Below are 23775 nucleotides of genomic sequence, written 5' to 3' on the forward strand. Positions count from 1 at the left end.
CAATAAGATTAAAAATGCACCTAAAACCTAAACCAAACGTTGCAGGTGCTTATTTCTTCATGCGCAGTGGTCTGCGGCACTCTCTAGCTGCCAGGAGCACTTTTTACTACGCGCACCCAACCAGAGCGACGGGAGGAGCACATTTCAGAAAACGTGCTCAGCTCGTCGAGAGATTGCGATTTAAGCAATAAAATAAAAAATGCACCTAAAACCTAAACCAAACGTTGCAGGTGCTTATTTTTTCGTACGCAGTGGTCAACGCGGCACTCCCTAGCTGCCAGGAGCTCTTTTTACTGTGTGCACCCAACCAGAGCGACGGGAGGAGCACATTTCAGAAAACGTGCTCAGCTCGTCGAGAGAATGCGATTTAAGCAATAAAATAAAAAATGCACCTAAAACCTAAACCAAACATTGCAGGTGCTTATTTCTTCGTGCGCAGTGGTCAACGCGGAACTCCCTAGCTGCCAGGAGCTCTTTTTACTGTGCGCACCCAACCAGAGCGACGGGAAGAGCCCATTTCAGAAAACGTGCTCAGCTCGTCGAGAAAATGCGATTTAAGCAATAAAATTAAAAATGCACCTAAAACCTAAACCAAACGTTGCAGGTGCTTATTTCTTCGTGCACAGTGCTCAACGCGGCACTCCCTAGCTGCCAGGAGCACTTTTTACTGTGCGCACCCAACCAGAGTGACGGGAGGAGCACATTTCAGAAAACGTGCTCAGCTCGTCGAGAAAATGCGATTTAAGCAATAAAATTAAAAATGCACCTAAAACCTAAACCAAACGTTGCAGGTGCTTATTTCTTCATGCGCAGTGGTCAACGCGGCACTCTCTAGCTGCCAAGAGCACTTTTTACTGTGCGCACCCAACCAGAGTGACGGGAGGAGCACATTTCAGAAAACGTGCTAAGCTCGTCGAGAGAATGCGATTTAAGCAATAAAATTTAAAATGCACATAAAACCTAAACCAAACGTTGCAGGTGCTTATTTCTTTGTGCGCAGTGGTCAACGCGGCACTCTTTAGCTGCCAAGAGCACTTTTTACTATGCGCACCCAACCAGAGTGACGGGAGGAGCACATTTCAGAAAACGTTCTCAGCTCGTCGAGAAAATGCGATTTAAGCAATAAAATTAAAAATGCACCTAAAACCTAAACCAAACGTTGCAGGTGGTTATTTCTTCATGCACAGTGGTCAACGCGGCACTCCCGAGCTGCCAAGAGCACTTTTTACTGTGCGCACCCAACCAGAGCGACGGGAGGAGCACATTTCAGAAAACGTGCTCAGCTCGTCGAGAGAATGCGATTCAAGCAATAAAATTAAAAATGCACCTAAAACCTAAACCAAACGTTGCAGGTGCTTATTTCTTCGTGCGCAGTGGTCAATGCGGACCTCCCTAGCTGCCAGGAGCTCTTTTTACTGTGCGCACCCAACCAGAGCGACGGGAGGAGCACATTTCAGAAAACGTGCTCAGCTCGTCGAGAAAATGCGATTTAAGCAATAAAATTAAAAATGCACCTAAAACCTAAACCAAACGTTGCAGGTGCTTATTTCTTCGTGCGCAGTGCTCAACGCGGCACTCCCTCGCTGCCAGGACTACTTTTTACTGTGCGCACCCAACCAGAGTGACGGGAGGAGCACATTTCAGAAAACGTGCTCAGCTCGTCGAGAAAATGCGATTTAAGCAATAAAATTAAAAATGCACCTAAAACCTAAACCAAACGTTGCAGGTGCTTATTTCTTCATGCGCAGTGGTCAACGCGGCACTCTCTAGCTGCCAAGAGCACTTTTTACTGTGCGCACCCAACCAGAGTGACGGGAGGAGCACATTTCATAAAACGTGCTCAGCTCGTCGAGAAAATGCGATTTAAGCAATAAGATTAAAAATGCACCTAAAACCTAAATCAAACGTTGCAGGTGCTTATTTCTTCATGCGCAGTGGTCAACGCGGCACTCTCTAGCTGCCAGGAGCACTTTTTACTGTGCGCACCCAACCAGAGCGACGGGAGGAGCACATTTCAGAAAACGTGCTCAGCTCGTCGAGAGAATGCGATTTAAGCAATAAAATTAAAAATGCACCTAAAACCTAAACCAAACGTTGCAGGTGCTTATTTCTTCGTGCGCAGTGGTCAACGCGGCACTCCCTAGCTGCCAGGAGCTCTTTTTACTGTGCGCACCCAACCAGAGCGACGGGAGGAGCACATTTCAGAAAACGTGCTCAGCTTGTCGAGAAAATGCGATTTAAGCAATAAAATTAAAAATGCACCTAAAACCTAAACCAAACGTTGCAGGTGCATATTTCTTCATGCGCAGTCGTCAACGCGGCACTCTCTAGCTGCCAGGAGCACTTTTTACTATGCGCGCCCAACCAGAGCGACGGGAGGAGCACATTTCAGAAAAAGTGCTCAGCTCGTCGAGAAAATGCGATTAAAGCAATAAAATTAAAAATGCACCTAAAACCTAAACCAAACGTTGCAGGTGCTTATTTCTTCATGCGCAGTGGTCAACGCGGCACTCCCGAGCTGCCAAGAGCACTTTTTACTGTGCGCACCCAACCAGAGCGACGGGAGGAGCACATTTCAGAAAACGTGCTCAGCTCGTCGAGAGAATGCGATTTAAGCAATAAAATTAAAAATGCACCTAAAACCTAAACCAAACGTTGCAGGTGCTTATTTCTTCGTGCGCAGTGGTCAACGCGGAACTCCCTAGCTGCCAGGAGCTCTTTTTACTGTGCGCACCCAACCAGAGCGACGGGAGGAGCACATTTCAGAAAACGTGCTCAGCTCGTCGAGAAAATGCGATTTAAGCAATAAAATTAAAAATGCACCTAAAACCTAAACCAAACGTTGCAGGTGCTTATTTCTTCATGCGCAGTGGTCAACGCGGCACTCTCTAGCTGCCAGGAGCACTTTTTACTACGCGCACCCAACCAGAGCGACGGGAGGAGCACATTTCAGAAAACGTGCTCAGCTCGTCGAGAGAATGCGATTTAAGCAATAAAATAAAAAATGCACCTAAAACCTAAACCAAACGTTGCAGGTGCTTATTTCTTCGTGCGCAGTGGTCAACGCGGCACTCCCTAGCTGCCAGGAGCTCTTTTTACTCTGTGCACCCAACCAGATTGACGGGAGGAGCACATTTCAGAAAACGTGCTCAGCTCGTCGAGAGAATGCGATTTAAGCAATAAAATAAAAAATGCACCTAAAACCTAAACCAAACGTTGCAGGTGCTTATTTCTTCGTGCGCAGTGGTCAACGCGGAACTCCCTAGCTGCCAGGAGCTCTTTTTACTGTGCGCACCCAACCAGAGCGACGGGAGTAGCCCATTTCAGAAAACGTGCTCAGCTCGTAGAGAAAATGCGATTTAAGCAATAAAATTAAAAATGCACCTAAAACCCAAACCAAACGTTGCAGGTGCTTATTTCTTCGTGCGCAGTGCTCAACGCGGCACTCCCTAGCTGCCAGAAGCACTTTTTACTGTGCACACCCAACCAGAGTGACGGGAGGAGCACATTTCAGAAAACTTGCTCAGCTCGTCGAGAGAATGCGATTTAAGCAATAAAATAAAAATGCACCTAAAACCTAAACCAAACTTTGCAGATGCTTATTTCTTCGTGCGCAGTGGTCAACGCGGAACTCCCTAGCTGCCAGGAGCTCTTTTTACTGTGCGCACCCAACCAGAGCGACGGGAGGAGCCCATTTCAGAAAACGTGCTCAGCTCGTCGAGAAAATGCGATTTAAGCAATAAAATTAAAAATGCACCTAAAACCTAAACCAAACGTTGCAGGTGCTTATTTCTTCGTGCGCAGTGCTCAACGCGGCACTCCCTAGCTGCCAGGAGCACTTTTTACTGTGCGCACCCAACCAGAGTGACGGGAGGAGCACATTTCAGAAAACGTGCTCAGCTCGTCGAGAAAATGCGATTTAGGCAATAAAATTAAAAATGCACCTAAAACCTAAACCAAACGTTGCAGGTGCTTATTTCTTCATGCGCAGTGGTCAACGCGGCACTCTCTAGCTGCCAAGAGCACTTTTTACTGTGCGCACCCAACCAGAGTGACGGGAGGAGCACATTTCAGAAAACGTGCTAAGCTCGGCGAGAAAATGCGATTTAAGCAATGAAATTAAAAATGCACCTAAAACCTAAACCAAACGTTGCAGGTGCTTATTTCTTCGTGCGCAGTACTCAACGCGGCACTCCCTAGCTGCCAGGAGCACTTTTTACTGTGCGCACCCAACCAGAGTGACGGGAGGAGCACATTTCAGAAAACGTGCTCACCTCGTCGAGAAAATGCGATTTAAGCAATAAAATTAAAAATGCACCTAAAACCTAAACCAAACGTTGCAGGTGCCTATTTCTTCATGCGCAGTGGTCAACGCGGCACTCTCTAGCTGCCAGGAGCACTTTTTACTACGCGCACCCAACCAGAGCGACGGGAGGAGCACATTTCAGAAAACGTGCTCAGCTCGTCGAGAGAATGCGATTTAAGCAATAAAATAAAAAATGCACCTAAAACCTAAACCAAACGTTGCAGGTGCTTATTTCTTCGTGCGCAGTGGTCAACTCGGCACTCCCTAGCTGCCAGGAGCTCTTTTTACTGTGTGCACCCAACCAGAGCGACGGGAGGAGCACATTTCAGAAAACGTGCTCAGCTCGTCGAGAGAATGCAATTTAAGCAATAAAATAAAAAATGCACCTAAAACCTAAACCAAACGTTGCAGGTGCTTATTTCTTCGTGCGCAGTGGTCAACGCGGAACTCCCTAGCTGCCAGGAGCTCTTTTTACTGTGCGCACCCAACCAGAGCGACGGGGGGAGCCCATTTCAGAAAACGTGCTCAGCTCGTCGAGAAAATGCGATTTAAGCAATAAAATTAAAAATGCACCTAAAACCTAAACCAAACGTTGCAGGTGCTTATTTCTTCGTGCGCAGTGCTCAACGCGGCACTCCCTAGCTGCCAGGAGCACTTTTTACTGTGCGCACCCAACCAGAGCGACGGGAGGAGCACATTTCAGAAAACGTGCTCAGCTCGTCGAGAAAATGCGATTTAAGCAATAAAATTAAAAATGCACCTAAAACCTAAACCAAACGTTGCAGGTGCTTATTTCTTCATGCGCAGTGGTCAACGCGGCACTCTCTAGCTGCCAAGAGCACTTTTTACTGTGCGCACCCAACCAGAGTGACGGGAGGAGCACATTTCAGAAAACGTGCTCAGCTCGTCGAGAAAATGCGATTTAAGCAATAAGATTAAAAATGCACCTAAAACCTAAACCAAACGTTGCAGGTGCTTATTTCTTCATGCGCAGTGGTCAACGTGGCACTCTCTAGCTGCCAGGAGCACTTTTTACTGTGTGCACCCAACCAGAGTGACGGGAGGAGCACATTTCAGAAAACGTGCTCAGCTCGTCGAGAAAATGCGATTTAAGCAATAAAAATAAAAATGCACCTAAAACCTAAACCAAACGTTGCAGGTGCTTATTTCTTCATGCGCAGTGGTCAACGCGGCACTCTCTAGCTGCCAAGAGCACTTTTTACTGTGCGCACCCAACCAGAGTGACGGGAGGAGCACATTTCAGAAAACGTGCTCAGCTCGTCGAGAAAATGCGATTTAAGCAATAAGATTAAAAATGCACCTAAAACCTAAACCAAACGTTGCAGGTGCTTATTTCTTCATGCGCAGTGGTCAACGCGGCACTCTCTAGCTGCCAGGAGCACTTTTTACTACGCGCACCCAACCAGAGCGACGGGAGGAGCACATTTCAGAAAACGTGCTCAGCTCGTCGAGAGAATGCGATTTAAACAATAAAATAAAAAATGCACCTAAAACCTAAACCAAACGTTGCAGGTGCTTATTTCTTCATGCGCAGTGGTCAACGCGGCACTCTCTAGCTGCCAGGAGCACTTTTTACTACGCGCACCCAACCAGAGCGACGGGAGGAGCACATTTCAGAAAACGTGCTCAGCTCGTCGAGAGAATGCGATTTAACCAATAAAATTAAAAATGCACCTAAAACCTAAACCAAACGTTGCAGGTGGTTATTTCTTCATGCGCAGTGGTCAACGCGGCACTCCCGAGCTGCCAAGAGCACTTTTTACTGTGCGCACCCAACCAGAGCGACGGGAGGAGCACATTTCAGAAAACCTGCTCAGCTCGTCGAGAGAATGCGATTTAAGCAATAAAATTAAAAATGCACCTAAAACCTAAACCAAACGTTGCAGGTGCTTATTTCTTCGTGCGCAGTGGTCAACGCGGCACTCCCTAGCTGCCAGGAGCACTTTTTACTGTGCGCACCCAACCAGAGTGACGGGAGGAGCACATTTCAGAAAACGTGCTCAGCTCGTCAAGAAAATGCGATTTAAGCAATAAAATTAAAAATGCACCTAAAACCTAAACCAAACGTTGCAGGTGCTTATTTCTTCATGCGCAGTGGTCAACGCGGCACTCTCTAGCTGCCAAGAGCACTTTTTACTGTGCGCACCCAACCAGAGTGACGGGAGGAGCACATTTCAGAAAACGTGCTCAGCTCGTCGAGAAAATGCGATTTAAGCAATAAGATTAAAAATGCACCTAAAACCTAAACCAAACGTTGCAGGTGCTTATTTCTTCATGCGCAGTGGTCAACGCGGCACTCCCGAGCTGCCAAGAGCACTTTTTACTACGCGCACCCAACCAGAGCGACGGGAGGAGCACATTTCAGAAAACGTGCTCAGCTCGTCGAGAGAATGCGATTTAAGCAATAAAATTGAAAATGCACCTAAAACCTAAACCAAACGTTGCAGGTGCTTATTTCTTCGTGCGCAGTGGTCAACGCGGAACTCCCTAGCTGCCAGGAGCTCTTTTTACTGTGCGCACCCAACCAGAGCGACGGGAGGAGCATATTTCAGAAAACGTGCTCAGCTCGTCGAGAAAATGCGATTTAAGCAATAAAATTAAAAATGCAGCTAAAACCTAAACCAAACGTTGCAGGTGCTTATTTCTTCGTGCGCAGTGCTCAACGCGGCACTCCCTAGCTGCCAGGAGCACTTTTTACTGTGCGCACCCAACCAGAGTGACGGGAGGAGCACATTTCAGAAAACGTGCTCAGCTCGTCGAGAAAATGCGATTTAAGCAATAAAATTAAAAATGCACCCAAAACCTAAACCAAACGTTGCAGGTGGTCATTTCTTCAAGCGCAGTGGTCAACGCGGCACTCTCTAGCTGCCAAGAGCACTTTTTACTATGCGCACCCAACCAGAGTGACGGGAGGAGCACATTTCAGAAAACGTGCTCAGCTCGTCGAGAAAATGCGATTTAAGCAATAAAATTAAAAATGCAGCTAAAACCTAAACCAAACGTTGCAGGTGCTTATTTCTTCATGCGCAGTGGTCAACGCGGCACTCTCTAGCTGCCAGGAGCACTTTTTACTGTGTGCACCCAACCAGAGTGACGGGAGGAGCACATTTCAGAAAACGTGCTCAGCTCGTCGAGAAAATGCGATTTAAGCAATAAAATTAAAAATTTACCTAAAACCTAAACCAAACGTTGCAGGTGCTTATTTCTTCATGCTCAGTGGTCAACGCGGCACTCTCTAGCTGCCAAGAGCACTTTTTACTGTGTGCACTCAACCAGAGTGACGGGAGGAGCACATTTCAGAAAACGTGCTCAGCTCGTCGAGAAAATGCGATTTAAGCAATAAGATTAAAAAGGCAACCTAAAACCTAAACCAAACGTTGCAGGTGCTTATTTCTTCATGCGCAGTGGTCAACGCGGCACTCTCTAGCTGCCAGGAGCACTTTTTACTACGCGCACCCAACCAGAGCGACGGGAGGAGCATATTTCAGAAAACGTGCTCAGCTCGTCGAGAGAATGCGATTTAAGCAATAAAATAAAAAATGCACCTAAAACCTAAACCAAACGTTGCAGGTGCTTATTTCTTCGTGCGCAGTGGTCAACGCGGCACTCCCTAGCTGCCAGGAGCTCTTTTTACTGTGCGCACCCAACCAGAGCGACGGGAGGAGCACATTTCAGAAAACGTGCTCAGCTCGTCGAGAAAATGCGATTTAAGCAATAAAATTAAAAATGCACCTAAAACCTAAACCAAAGGTTGCAGGTGCTTATTTCTTCATGCGCAGTGGTCAACGCGGCACTCTCTAGCTGCCAAGAGCACTTTTTACTGTGCGCACCCAACCAGAGTGACGGGAGGAGCACATTTCAGAAAACGTGCTAAGCTCGTCGAGAAAATGCGATTTAAGCAATAAAATTAAAAATGCACCTAAAACCTAAACCAAACGTTGCAGGTGCTTATTTCTTCGTGCGCAGTACTCAACGCGGCACTCCCTAGCTGCCAGGAGCACTTTTTACTGTGCGCACCCAACCAGAGTGACGGGAGGAGCACATTTCAGAAAACGTGCTCAGCTCGTCAAGAAAATGCGATTTAAGCAATAAAATTAAAAATGCACCTAAAACCTAAACCAAACGTTGCAGGTGCTTATTTCTTCATGCGCAGTGGTCAACGCGGCACTCTCTAGCTGCCAAGAGCACTTTTTACTGTGCGCACCCAACCAGAGTGACGGGAGGAGCACATTTCAGAAAACGTGCTCAGCTCGTCGAGAAAATGCGATTTAAGCAATAAGATTAAAAATGCACCTAAAACCTAAACCAAACGTTTCAGGTGCTTATTTCTTCATGCGCAGTGGTCAACGCGGCACTCCCGAGCTGCCGAGAGCACTTTTTACTACGCGCACCCAACCAGAGCGACGGGAGGAGCACATTTCAGAAAACGTGCTCAGCTCGTCGAGAGAATGCGATTTAAGCAATAAAATTGAAAATGCACCTAAAACCTAAACCAAACGTTGCAGGTGCTTATTTCTTCGTGCGCAGTGGTCAACGCGGAACTCCCTAGCTGCCAGGAGCTCTTTTTACTGTGCGCACCCAACCAGAGCGACGGGAGGAGCACATTTCAGAAAACGTGCTCAGCTCGTCGAGAAAATGCAATTTAAGCAATAAAATTAAAAATGCAGCTAAAACCTAAACCAAACGTTGCAGGTGCTTATTTCTTCGTGCGCAGTGCTCAACGCGGCACTCCCTAGCTGCCAGGAGCACTTTTTACTGTGCGCACTCAACCAGAGTGACGGGAGGAGCACATTTCAGAAAACGTGCTCAGCTCGTCGAGAAAATGCGATTTAAGCAATAAAATTAAAAATGCACCCAAAACCTAAACCAAACGTTGCAGGTGGTTATTTCTTCAAGCGCAGTGGTCAACGCGGCACTCTCTAGCTGCCAAGAGCACTTTTTACTATGCGCACCCAACCAGAGTGACGGGAGGAGCACATTTCAGAAAACGTGCTCAGCTCGTCGAGAAAATGCGATTTAAGCAATAAAATTAAAAATGCTCCTAAAACCTAAACCAAACGTTGCAGGTGCTTATTTCTTCGTGCGCAGTGGTCAACGCGGAACTCCCTAGATGCCAGGAGCTCTTTTTACTGTGCGCACCCAACCAGAGCGACGGGGGGAGCACATTTCAGAAAACGTGCTCAGCTCGTCGAGAAAATGCGATTTAAGCAATAAAATAAAAAATGCACCTAAAACCTAAACCAAACGTTGCAGGTGCTTATTTCTTCGTGCGCAGTGGTCAACGCGGCACTCCCTAGCTGCCAGGAGCTCTTTTTACTGTGCACACCCAACCAGAGCGACGGGAGGAGCACATTTCAGAAAACGTGCTCAGCTCGTCGAGAAAATGCGATTTAAGCAATAAAATTAAAAATGCACCTAAAACCTAAACCAAACGTTGCAGGTGCTTATTTCTTCATGCGCAGTGGTCAACGCGGCACTCTCTAGCTGCCAGGAGCACTTTTTACTACGCGCACCCAACCAGAGCGACGGGAGGAGCACATTTCAGAAAACGTGCTCAGCTAGTCGAGAGAATGCGATTTAAGCAATAAAATAAAAAATGGACCTAAAACCTAAATCAAACGTTGCAGGTGCTTATTTCTTCGTGCGCAGTGGTCAACGCGGAACTCCCTAGCTGCCAGGAGCTCTTTTTACTGTGCACACCCAACCAGAGCGACGGGAGGAGCACATTTCAGAAAACGTGCTCAGCTCGTCGAGAAAATGCGATTTAAGCAATAAAATTAAAAATGCAGCTAAAACCTAAACCAAACGTTGCAGGTGCTTATTTCTTCATGCGCAGTGGTCAACGCGGCACTCTCTAGCTGCCAGGAGCACTTTTTACTACGCGCACCCAACCAGAGCGACGGGAGGAGCATATTTCAGAAAACGTGCTCACCTCGTCGAGAAAATGCGATTTAAGCAATAAAATTAAAAATGCACCTAAAACCTAAACCAAACGTTGCAGGTGCTTATTTCTTCATGCGCAGTGGTCAACGCGGCACTCCCTAGCTGCCAGGAGCTCTTTTTACTGTGCGCACCCAACCAGAGCGACGGGAGGAGCACATTTCAGAAAACGTGCTCAGCTCGTCGAGAAAATGCGATTTAAGCAATAAAATTAAAAATGCACCTAAAACCTAAACCAAAGGTTGCAGGTGCTTATTTCTTCATGCGCAGTGGTCAACGCGGCACTCTCTAGCTGCCAAGAGCACTTTTTACTGTGCGCACCCAACCAGAGTGACGGGAGGAGCACATTTCAGAAAACGTGCTAAGCTCGTCGAGAAAATGCGATTTAAGCAATAAAATTAAAAATGCACCTAAAACCTAAACCAAACGTTGCAGGTGCTTATTTCTTCGTGCGCAGTACTCAACGCGGCACTCCCTAGCTGCCAGGAGCACTTTTTACTGTGCGCACCCAACCAGAGTGACGGGAGGAGCACATTTCAGAAAACGTGCTCAGCTCGTCAAGAAAATGCGATTTAAGCAATAAAATTAAAAATGCACCTAAAACCTAAACCAAACGTTGCAGGTGCTTATTTCTTCATGCGCAGTGGTCAACGCGGCACTCTCTAGCTGCCAAGAGCACTTTTTACTGTGCGCACCCAACCAGAGTGACGGGAGGAGCACATTTCAGAAAACGTGCTCAGCTCGTCGAGAAAATGCGATTTAAGCAATAAGATTAAAAATGCACCTAAAACCTAAACCAAACGTTGCAGGTGCTTATTTCTTCATGCGCAGTGGTCAACGCGGCACTCCCGAGCTGCCGAGAGCACTTTTTACTACGCGCACCCAACCAGAGCGACGGGAGGAGCACATTTCAGAAAACGTGCTCAGCTCGTCGAGAAAATGCGATTTAAGCAATAAGATTAAAAATGCACCTAAAACCTAAACCAAACGTTGCAGGTGCTTATTTCTTCATGCGCAGTGGTCAACGCGGCACTCTCTAGCTGCCAGGAGCAATTTTTACTACGCGCACCCAACCAGAGCGACGGGAGGAGCACATTTCAGAAAACGTGCTCAGCTCGTCGAGAGAATGCGATTTAAGCAATAAAATAAAAAATGCACCTAAAACCTAAACCAAACGTTGCAGTTGCTTATTTCTTCGTGCGCAGTGGTCAACGCGGCACTCCCTAGCTGCCAGGAGCTCTTTTTACTGTGCGCACCCAACCAGAGCGACGGGAGGAGCACATTTCAGAAAACGTGCTCAGCTCGTCGAGAAAATGCGATTTAAGCAATAAAATTAAAAATGCACCTAAAACCTAAACCAAACGTTGCAGGTGCTTATTTCTTCATGCGCAGTGGTCAACGCGGCACGCTCTAGCTGCCAGGAGCACTTTTTACTACGCGCACCCAACCAGAGCGACGGGAGGAGCACATTTCAGAAAACGTGCTCAGCTCGTCGAGAGAATGCGATTTAAGCAATAAAATAAAAAATGCACCTAAAACCTAAACCAAACGTTGCAGGTGCTTATTTCTTCGTGCGCAGTGGTCAACGCGGCACTCCCTAGCTGCCAGGAGCTCTTTTTACTGTGCGCACCCAACCAGAGCGACGGGAGGAGCACATTTCAGAAAACGTGCTCAGCTCGTCGAGAAAATGCGATTTAAACAATAAAATTAAAAATGCACCTAAAACCTAAACCAAACGTTGCAGGTGCTTATTTCTTCGTGTGCAGTGGTCAACGCGGCACTCCCTAGCTGCCAGGAGCACTTTTTACTGTGCGCACCCAACCAGAGTGACGGAAGGAGCACATTTCAGAAAACGTACTCAGCTCGTCGAGAAAATGTGATTTAAGCAATAAAATTAAAAATGAGCCTAAACCCTAAACCAAACGTTGCAGGTGGTTATTGCTTCATGCGCAGTGGTCAACGCGGCACTCTCTAGCTGCCAAGAGCACTTTTTACTGTGCGCACCCAACCAGAGTGACGGGAGGAGCACATTTCAGAAAACGTGCTCAGCTCGTTGAGAAAATGCAATTTAAGCAATAAAATTAAAAATGCACCTAAAACCTAAACCAAACGTTGCAGGTGCTTATTTCTTCATGTGCAGTGGTCAACGCGGAACTCCCTAGCTGCCAAGAGCACTTTTTACTATGCGCACCCAACCAGAGTGACGGGAGGAGCACATTTCAGAAAACTAGCTCAGCTCGTCGAGAAAATGCGATTTAAGCAATAAAATTAAAAATGCACCCAAAACCTAAACCAAACGTTGCAGGTGGTTATTTCTTCAAGCGCAGTGGTCAACGCGGCACTCTCTAGCTGCCAAGAGCACTTTTTACTATGCGCACCCAACCAGAGCGACGGGAGGAGCATATTTCATAAAACGTGCTCAGCTCGTCGAGAAAATGCGATTTAAGCAATAAAATTAAAAATGCACCTAAAACCTAAACCAAACGTTGCAGGTGCTTATTTCTTCATGCGCATTGGTCAACGCGGCACTCTCTAGCTGCCAGGAGCACTTTTTACTACGCGCACCCAACCAGAGCGACGGGAGGAGCACATTTCAGAAAACGTGCTCAGCTCGTCGTGAGAATGCGATTTAAGCAATAATATAAAAAATGCACCTAAAACCTAAACAAAACGTTGCAGGTGCTTATTTCTTTGTGCGCAGTGGTCAACGCGGCACTCTCTAGCTGCCAAGAGCACTTTTTACTATGCACACCCAACCAGAGTGACGGGATGAGCACATTTCAGAAAACGTGCTCAGCTCGTCGAGAAAATGCGATTTAAGCAATAAAATTAAAAATGCACCTAAAACCTAAACCAAACGTTGCAGGTGCTTATTTCTTCGTGCGCAGTGGTCAACGCGGCACTCCCTAGCTGCCAGGAGCACTTTTTACTGTGCGCACCCAACCAGAGTGACGGAAGGAGCACATTTCAGAAAACGTACTCAGCTCGTCGAGAAAATGCGATTTAAGCAATAAAATTAAAAATGCACCTAAAACCTAAACCAGACGTTGCAGGTGCCTATTTCTTCATGTGCAGTGGTCAACGCGGCACTCTCTAGCTGCCAGGAGCACTTTTTACTATGCGCGCACAACCAGAGCGACGGGAGGAGCACATTTAAGAAAACGTGCTCAGCTCGTCGATAAAATGCGATTTAAGCAATAAAATTTAAAATGCACCTAAAACCTAAACCAAACGTTGCAGGTGCTTATTTCTTTGTGCGCAGTGGTCAACGCGGCACTCTTTAGCTGCCAAGAGCACTTTTTACTATGCGCACCCAACCAGAGTGACGGGAGGAGGACATTTCAGAAAACGTGCTCAGCTCGTCGAGAAAATGCGATTTAAGCAATAAAATTAAAAATGCACCTAAAACCTAAACCAAACGTTGCAGGTGGTTATTTCTTCATGCGCAGTGGTCAACGCGGCACTCTCTAGCTGCCAAGAGCACTTTTTACTGTGCGCACCCAACCAGAGTGACGGGAGGAGCACATTTCAGAAAACGTGCTCAGCTCGTTGAGAAAATGCGATTTAAGCAATAAAATTAAAAATGCACCTAAAACCTAAACCAAACGTTGCAGGTGCTTATTTCTTCGTGCGCAGTGGTCAACGCGGAACTCCCTAGCTGCCAGGAGCTATTTTTACTGTGCGCACCCAACCAGAGCGACGGGAGGAGCACATTTCAGAAAACGTACTCAGCTCGTCGAGAAAATGTGATTTAAGCAATAAAATTAAAAATGAGCCTAAACCCTAAACCAAACGTTGCAGGTGGTTATTGCTTCATGCGCAGTGGTCAACGCGGCACTCTCTAGCTGCCAAGAGCACTTTTTACTGTGCGCACCCAACCAGAGTGACGGGAGGAGCACATTTCAGAAAACGTGCTCAGCTCGTTGAGAAAATGCGATTTAAGCAATAAGATTAAAAATGCACCTAAAACCTAAACCAAACGTTGCAGGTGCTTATTTCTTCGTGCGCAGTGGTCAACGCGGCACTCCCTAGCTGCCAAGAGCTCTTTTTACTGTGCGCACCCAACCAGAGCGACGGGAGGAGCACATTTCAGAAAACGTGCTCAGCTCGTCGAGAAAATGCGATTTAAGCAATAAAATTAAAAATGCACCTAAAACCTAAACCAAACGTTGCAGGTGCTTATTTCTTCATGCGCAGTGGTCAACGCAGCACTCTCTAGCTGCCAGGAGCACTTTTTACTGTGTGCACCCAACCAGAGTGACGGGAGGAGCACATTTCAGAAAACGTGCTCAGCTCGTCGAGAAAATGCGATTTAAGCAATAAAATTAAAGATACACCTAAAACCTAAACCAAACGTTGCAGGTGCTTATTTCTTCATGCGCAGTGGTCAACGCGGCACTCTCTAGCTGCCAAGAGCACTTTTTACTGTGTGCACCCAACCAGAGTGACGGGAGGAGCACATTTCAGAAAACGTGCTCAGCTCGTCGAGAAAATGCGATTTAAGCAATAAAATTAAAAATGCACCTAAAACCTAAACCAAACGTTGCAGGTGCTTATTTCTTCATGCGCAGTGGTCAACGCGGCACTCTCTAGCTGCCAGGAGCACTTTTTACTACGCGCACCCAACCAGAGCGACGGGAGGAGCACATTTCAGAAAACGTGCTCAGCTAGTCGAGAGAATGCGATTTAAGCAATAAAATAAAAAATGGACCTAAAACCTAAACCAAACGTTGCAGGTGCTTATTTCTTCGTGCGCAGTGGTCAACGCGGAACTCCCTAGCTGCCAGGAGCTCTTTTTACTGTGCACACCCAACCAGAGCGACGGGAGGAGCACATTTCAGAAAACGTGCTCAGCTCGTCGAGAAAATGCGATTTAAGCAATAAAATTAAAAATGCACCTAAAACCTAAACCAAACGTTGCAGGTGCTTATTTCTTCATGCGCAGTGGTCAACGCGGCACTCTCTAGCTGCCAGGAGCACTTTTTACTACGCGCACCCAACCAGAGCGACGGGAGGAGCACATTTCAGAAAACGTGCTCAGCTCGTCGAGAGAATGCGATTTAAGCAATAAAATAAAAAATGCACCTAAAACCTAAACCAAACGTTGCAGGTGCTTATTTCTTCGTGCGCAGTGGTCAACGCGGCACTCCCTAGCTGCCAGGAGCTCTTTTTACTGTGTGCACCCAACCAGAGCGACGGGAGGAGCACATTTCAGAAAACGTGCTCAGCTCGTCGAGAGAATGCGATTTAAGCAATAAAATAAAAAATGCACCTAAAACCTAAACCAAACATTGCAGGTGCTTATTTCTTCGTGCGCAGTGGTCAACGCGGAACTCCCTAGCTGCCAGGAGCTCTTCTTACTGTGCGCACCCAACCAGAGCGACGGGAGGAGCCCATTTCAGAAAACGTGCTCAGCTCGTCGAGAAAATGCGATTTAAGCAATAAAATTAAAAATGCACCTAAAACCTAAACCAAACGTTGCAGGTGCTTATTTCTTCGTGCGCAGTGCTCATTGCGGCACTCCCTAGCTGCCAGGAGCACTTTTTACTGTGCGCACCCAACCAGAGTGACGGGAGGAGCACATTTCAGAAAACGTGCTCAGCTCGTCGAGAAAATGCGATTTAAGCAATAAAATTAAAAATGCACCTAAAACCTAAACCAAACGTTGCAGGTGCTTATTTCTTCATGCGCAGTGGTCAACGCGGCACTCTCTAGCTGCCAAGAGCACTTTTTACTGTGCGCACCCAACCAGAGTGACGGGAGGAGCACAGTTCAGAAAACGTGCTAAGCTCGTCGAGAAAATGCAATTTAAGCAATAAAATTAAAAATGCACCTAAAACCTAAACCAAACGTTGCAGGTGCTTATTTCTTCGTGCGCAGTACTCAACGCGGCACTCCCTAGCTGCCAGGAGCACTTTTTACTGTGCGCACCCAACCAGAGTGACGGGAGGAGCACATTTCAGAAAACGTGCTCAGCTCGTCGAGAAAATGCGATTTAAGCAATAAAATTAAAAATGCACCTAAAACCTAAACCAAACGTTGCAGGTGCTTATTTCTTCATGCGCAGTGGTCAACGCGGCACTCTCTAGCTGCCAGGAGCACTTTTTACTACGCGCACCCAACCAGAGCGACGGGAGGAGCACATTTCAGATAACGTGCTCAGCTCGTCGAGAGAATGCGATTTAAGCAATAAAATAAAAAATGCACCTAAAACCTAAACCAAACGTTGCAGGTGCTTATTTCTTCGTGCGCAGTGGTCAACGCGGCACTCCCTAGCTGCCAGGAGCTCTTTTTACTGTGTGCACCCAACCAGAGCGACGGGAGGAGCACATTTCAGAAAACGTGCTCAGCTCGTCGAGAGAATGCGATTTAAGCAATAAAATAAAAAATGCACCTAAAACCTAAACCAAACGTTGCAGGTGCTTATTTCTTCGTGCGCAGTGGTCAACGCGGAACTCCCTAGCTGCCAGGAGGTCTTTTTACTGTGCGCACCCAACCAGAGCGACGGGAGGAGCCCATTTCAGAAAAGGTGCTCAGCTCGTCGAGAAAATGCGATTTAAGCAATAAAATTAAAAATGCACCTAAAACCTAAACCAAACGTTGCAGGTGCTTATTTCTTCGTGCGCAGTGCTCAACGCGGCACTCCCTAGCTGCCAGGAGCACTTTTTACTGTGCGCACCGAACCACAGTGACGGGAGGAGCACATTTCAGAAAACGTGCTCAGCTCGTCGAGAAATTGCAATTTAAGCAATAAAATTAAAAATGCACCTAAAACCTAAACCAAACGTTGCAGGTGCTTATTTCTTCGTGCGCAGTACTCAACGCGGCACTCCCTAGCTGCCAGGAGCACTTTTTACTGTGCGCACCCAACCAGAGTGACGGGAGGAGCACATTTCAGAAAACGTGCTCAGCTCGTCGAGAAAATGCGATTTAAGCAATAAAATTAAAAATGCACCTAAAACCTAAACCAAACGTTGCAGGTGCTTATTTCTTCGTGCGCAGTGCTCAACGCGGCACTCCCTAGCTGCCAGGAGCACTTTTTACTGTGCGCACCCAACGAGAGTGACGGGAGGACCACATTTCAGAAAACGTGCTCAGCTCGTCGAGAAAATGCGATTTAAGCAATAAAATTAAAAATGCACCTAAAACCTAAACCAAACGTTGCAGGTGCTTATTTCTTCATGCGCAGTGGTCAACGCGGCACTCTCTAGCTGCCAAGAGCACTTTTTACTGTGCGCACCCAACCAGAGCGACGGGAGGAGCACATTTCAGAAAACGTGCTCAGCTCGTCGAGAAAATGCGATTTAAGCAATAAAATTAAAAATGCACCTAAAACCTAAACCAAACGTTGCAGGTGCTTATTTCTTCATGCGCAGTGGTCAACGCGGCACTCTCTAGCTGCCAGGAGCACTTTTTACTACGCGCACCCAACCAGAGCGACGGGAGGAGCACATTTCAGAAAACGTGCTCAGCTCGTCGAGAGAATGCGATTTAAGCAATAAAATAAAAAATGCACCTAAAACCTAAACCAAACGTTGCAGGTGCTTATTTCTTCGTGCGCAGTGGTCAACGCGGCACTCCCTAGCTGCCAGGAGCTCTTTTTACTGTGTGCACCCAACCAGAGCGACGGGAGGAGCACATTTCAGAAAACGTGCTCAGCTCGTCGAGAGAATGCGATTTAAGCAATAAAATAAAAAATGCACCTAAAACCTAAACCAAACGTTGCAGGTGCTTATTTCTTCGTGCGCAGTGGTCAACGCGGAACTCCCTAGCTGCCAGGAGCTCTTTTTACTGTGCGCACCCAACCAGAGCGACGGGAGGAGCCCATTTCAGAAAAGGTGCTCAGCTCGTCGAGAAAATGCGATTTAAGCAATAAAATTAAAAATGCACCTAAAACCTAAACCAAACGTTGCAGGTGCTTATTTCTTCGTGCGCAGTGCTCAACGCGGCACTCCCTAGCTGCCAGGAGCACTTTTTACTGTGCGCACCGAACCACAGTGACGGGAGGAGCACATTTCAGAAAACGTGCTCAGCTCGTCGAGAAAATGCGATTTAAGCAATAAAATTAAAAATGCACCTAAAACCTAAACCAAACGTTGCAGGTGCTTATTTCTTCATGCGCAGTGGTCAACGCGGCACTCTCTAGCTGCCAGGAGCACTTTTTACTACGCGCACCCAACCAGAGCGACGGGAGGAGCACATTTCAGAAAACGTGCTCAGCTCGTCGAGAGAATGCGATTTAAGCAATAAAATAAAAAATGCACCTAAAACCTAAACCAAACGTTGCAGGTGCTTATTTCTTCGTGCGCAGTGGTCAACGCGGCACTCCCTAGCTGCCAGGAGCTCTTTTTACTGTGTGCACCCAACCAGAGCGACGGGAGGAGCACATTTCAGAAAACGTGCTCAGCTCGTCGAGAGAATGCGATTTAAGCAATAAAATAAAAAATGCACCTAAAACCTAAACCAAACGTTGCAGGTGCTTATTTCTTCGTGCGCAGTGGTCAACGCGGAACTCCCTAGCTGCCAGGAGCTCTTTTTACTGTGCGCACCCAACCAGAGCGACGGGGGGAGCCCATTTCAGAAAACGTGCTCAGCTCGTCGAGAAAATGCGATTTAAGCAATAAAATTAACGTTGCAGGTGCTTCTTTCTTCGTGCGTAGTGCTCAACGCGGCACTCCCTAGCTGCCAGGAGCACTTTTTACTGTGCGCACCCAACCAGAGTGACGGGAGGAGCACATTTCAGAAAACGTGCTCAGCTCGTCGAGAAAATGCGATTTAAGCAATAAAATTAAAAATGCACCTAAAACCTAAACCAAGCGTTGCAGGTGCTTATTTCTTCATGCGCAGTGGTCAACGCGGCACTCTCTAGCTGCCAAGAGCACTTTTGACTGTGCGCACCCAACCAGAGTAACGGGAGGAGCACATTTCAGAAAACGTGCTCAGCTCGTCGAGAAAATGCGATTTAAGCAATAAGATTAAAAATGCACCTAAAACCTAAACCAAACGTTGCAGGTGCTTATTTCTTCATGCGCAGTGGTCAACGCGGCACTCTCTAGCTGCCAGGAGCACTTTTTACTGTGTGCACCCAACCAGAGTGACGGGAGGAGCACATTTCAGAAAACGTGCTCAGCTCGTCGAGAAAATGCGATTTAAGCAATAAAAGTAAAAATTTACCTAAAACCTAAACCAAACGTTGCAGGTGCTTATTTCTTCATGCGCAGTGGTCAACGCGGCACTCTCTAGCTGCCAAGAGCACTTTTTACTGTGTGCACCCAACCAGAGCGACGGGAGGAGCACATTTCAGAAAACGTGCTCAGCTCGTCGAGAAAATGCGATTTAAGCAATAAGATTAAAAATGCACCTAAAACCTAAACCAAACGTTGCAGGTGCTTATTTCTTCATGCGCAGTGGTCAACGCGGCACTCTCTAGCTGCCAGGAGCACTTTTTACTACGCGCACCCAACCAGAGCGACGGGAGGAGCATATTTCAGAAAACGTGCTCAGCTCGTCGAGAAAATGCGATTTAAGCAATAAAATTTAAAATGCACCCAAAACCTACACCAAACGTTGCAGGTGCTTATTTCTTTGTGCGCAGTGGTCAACGCGGCACTCTTTAGCTGCCAAGAGCACTTTTTACTATGCGCACCCAACCAGAGTGACGGGAGGAGCACATTTCAGAAAACGTGCTCAGCTCGTCGAGAAAATGCGATTTAAGCAATAAAATTAAAAATGCACCTAAAACCTAAACCAAACGTTGCAGGTGGTTATTTCTTCATGCGCAGTGGTCAACGCGGCACTCTCTAGCTGCCAAGAGCACTTTTTACTGTGCGCACCCAACCAGAGTGACGGGAGGAGCACATTTCAGAAAACGTGCTCAGCTCGTCGAGAAAATGCGATTTAAGCAATAAGATTAAAAATGCACCTAAAACCTAAACCAAACGTTGCAGGTGCTTATTTCTTCATGCGCAGTGGTCAACGCGGCACTCTCTAGCTGCCAGGAGCACTTTTTACTACGCGCACCCAACCAGAGCGACGGGAGGAGCACATTTCAGAAAACGTGCTCAGCTCGTCGAGAGATTGCGATTTAAGCAATAAAATAAAAAATGCACCTAAAACCTAAACCAAACGTTGCAGGTGCTTATTTCTTCGTGCGCAGTGGTCAACGCGGCACTCCCTAGCTGCCAGGAGCACTTTTTACTGTGCGCACCCAACCAGAGTGACGGGAGGAGCACATTTCAGAAAACGTGCTCAGCTCGTCGAGAAAATGCGATTTAAGCAATAAAATTAAAAATGCACCTAAAACCTAAACCAAACGTTGCAGGTGCTTATTTCTTCATGCGCAGTGGTCAACGCGGCACTCTCTAGCTGCCAAGAGCACTTTTTACTGTGCGCACCCAACCAGAGCGACGGGAGGAGCACATTTCAGAAAACGTGCTCAGCTCGTCGAGAAAATGCGATTTAAGCAATAAAATTAAAAATGCACCTAAAACCTAAACCAAACGTTGCAGGTGCTTATTTCTTCATGTGCAGTGGTCAACGCGGCACTCTCTAGCTGCCAGGAGCACTTTTTACTATGCGCGCACAACCAGAGCGACGGGAGGAGCACATTTCAGAAAACGTGCTCAGCTCGTCGAGAAAATGCGATTTAAGCAATAAAATTTAAAATGCACCCAAAACCTACACCAAACGTTGCAGGTGCTTATTTCTTTGTGCGCAGTGGTCAACGCGGCACTCTTTAGCTGCCAAGAGCACTTTTTACTATGCGCACCCAACCAGAGTGACGGGAGGAGCACATTTCAGAAAACGTGCTCAGCTCGTCGAGAAAATGCGATTTAAGCAATAAAATTAAAAATGCACCTAAAACCAAAACCAAACGTTGCAGGTGGTTATTTCTTCATGCGCAGTGGTCAACGCGGCACTCTCTAGCTGCCAAGAGCACTTTTTACTGTGCGCACCCAACCAGAGTGACGGGAGGAGCACATTTCAGAAAACGTGCTCAGCTCGTCGAGAAAATGCGATTTAAGCAATAAGATTAAAAATGCACCTAAAACCTAAACCAAACGTTGCAGGTGCTTATTTCTTCATGCGCAGTGGTCAACGCGGCACTCTCTAGCTGCCAGGAGCACTTTTTACTACGCGCACCCAACCAGAGCGACGGGAGGAGCACATTTCAGAAAACGTGCTCAGCTCGTCGAGAGATTGCGATTTAAGCAATAAAATAAAAAATGCACCTAAAACCTAAACCAAACGTTGCAGGTGCTTATTTCTTCGTGCGCAGTGGTCAACGCGGCACTCCCTAGCTGCCAGGAGCACTTTTTACTGTGCGCACCCAACCAGAGTGACGGGAGGAGCACATTTCAGAAAACGTGCTCAGCTCGTCGAGAAAATGCGATTTAAGCAATAAAATTAAAAATGCACCTAAAACCTAAACCAAACGTTGCAGGTGCTTATTTCTTCATGCGCAGTGGTCAACGCGGCACTCTCTAGCTGGCAGGAGCACTTTTTACTATGCGCGCCCAACCAGAGCGACGGGAGGAGCACATTTCAGAAAACGTGCTCAGCTCGTCGAGAAAATGCGATTTAAGCAATAAAATTAAAAATGCACCTAAAACCTAAACCAAACGTTGCAGGTGCTTATTTCTTCATGCGCAGTGGTCAACGCGGCACTCTCTAGCTGCCAGGAGCACTTTTTACTACGCGCACCCAACCAGAGCGACGGGAGGAGCACATTTCAGAAAACGTGCTCAGCTCGTCGAGAGAATGCGATTTAAGCAATAAAATTAAAAATGCACCTAAAACCTAAACCAAACGTTGCAGGTGCTTATTTCTTCGTGCGCAGTGGTCAACGCGGAACTCCCTAGCTGCCAGGAGCTCTTTTTACTGTGCGCACCCAACCAGAGCGACGGGAGGAGCACATTTCAGAAAACGTGCTCAGCTCGTCGAGAAAATGCGATTTAAGCAATAAAATTAAAAATGCAGCTAAAACCTAAACCAAACGTTGCAGGTGCTTATTTCTTCATGCGCAGTGGTCAACGCGGCACTCTCTAGCTGCCAAGAGCACTTTTTACTGTGCGCACCCAACCACAGTGACGAGAGGAGCACATTTCAGAAAACGTGCTCAGCTCGTCGAGAAAATGCGATTTAAGCAATAAAATTAAAAATGCACCTAAAACCTAAACCAAACGTTGCAGGTGCTTATTTCTTCGTGCGCAGTACTCAACGCGGCACTCCCTAGCTGCCAGGAGCACTTTTTACTGTGCGCACCCAACCAGAGTGACGGGAGGAGCACATTTCAGAAAACGTGCTCAGCTCGTCGAGAAAATGCGATTTAAGCAATAAAATTAAAAATGCACCTAAAACCTAAACCAAACGTTGCAGGTGCTTATTTCTTCGTGCGCAGTGCTCAACGCGGCACTCCCTAGCTGCCAGGAGCACTTTTTACTGTGCGCACCCAACGAGAGTGACGGGAGGACCACATTTCAGAAAACGTGCTCAGCTCGTCGAGAAAATGCGATTTAAGCAATAAAATTAAAAATGCACCTTAAACCTAAACCAAACGTTGCAGGTGCTTATTTCTTCATGCGCAGTGGTCAACGCGGCACTCTCTAGCTGCCAAGAGCACTTTTTACTGTGCGCACCCAACCAGAGCGACGGGAGGAGCACATTTCAGAAAACGTGCTCAGCTCGTCGAGAAAATGCGATTTAAGCAATAAAATTAAAAATGCACCTAAAACCTAAACCAAACGTTGCAGGTGCTTATTTCTTCATGTGCAGTGGTCAACGCGGCACTCTCTAGCTGCCAGGAGCACTTTTTACTATGCGCGCACAACCAGAGCGACGGGAGGAGCACATTTCAGAAAACGTGCTCAGCTCGTCGAGAAAATGCGATTTAAGCAATAAAATTAAAAATGCACCTAAAACCTAAACCAAACGTTGCAGGTGCTTATTTCTTCGTGCGCAGTGCTCAACGCGGCACTCCCTAGCTGCCAGGAGCACTTTTTACTGTGCGCACCCAACGAGAGTGACGGGAGGACCACATTTCAGAAAACGTGCTCAGCTCGTCGAGAAAATGCGATTTAAGCAATAAAATTAAAAATGCACCTAAAACCTAAACCAAACGTTGCAGGTGCTTATTTCTTCATGCGCAGTGGTCAACGCGGCACTCTCTAGCTGCCAAGAGCACTTTTTACTGTGCGCACCCAACCAGAGCGACGGGAGGAGCACATTTCAGAAAACGTGCTCAGCTCGTCGAGAAAATGCGATTTAAGCAATAAGATTAAAAATGCACCTAAAACCTAAACCAAACGTTGCAGGTGCTTATTTCTTCATGCGCAGTGGTCAACGCGGCACTCTCTAGCTGCCAAGAGCACTTTTTACTGTGTGCACCCAACCAGAGCGACGGGAGGAGCACATTTCAGAAAACGTGCTCAGCTCGTCGAGAAAATGCGATTTAAGCAATAAGATTAAAAATGCACCTAAAACCTAAACCAAACGTTGCAGGTGCTTAT

This window comes from Syngnathus floridae, chromosome 16 (assembly GCF_059516105.1).
Source record: "Syngnathus floridae isolate MCC-2025c chromosome 16, RoL_Sflo_1.0, whole genome shotgun sequence".
NCBI classification, from domain to species: Eukaryota; Metazoa; Chordata; class Actinopteri; order Syngnathiformes; family Syngnathidae; genus Syngnathus; species Syngnathus floridae.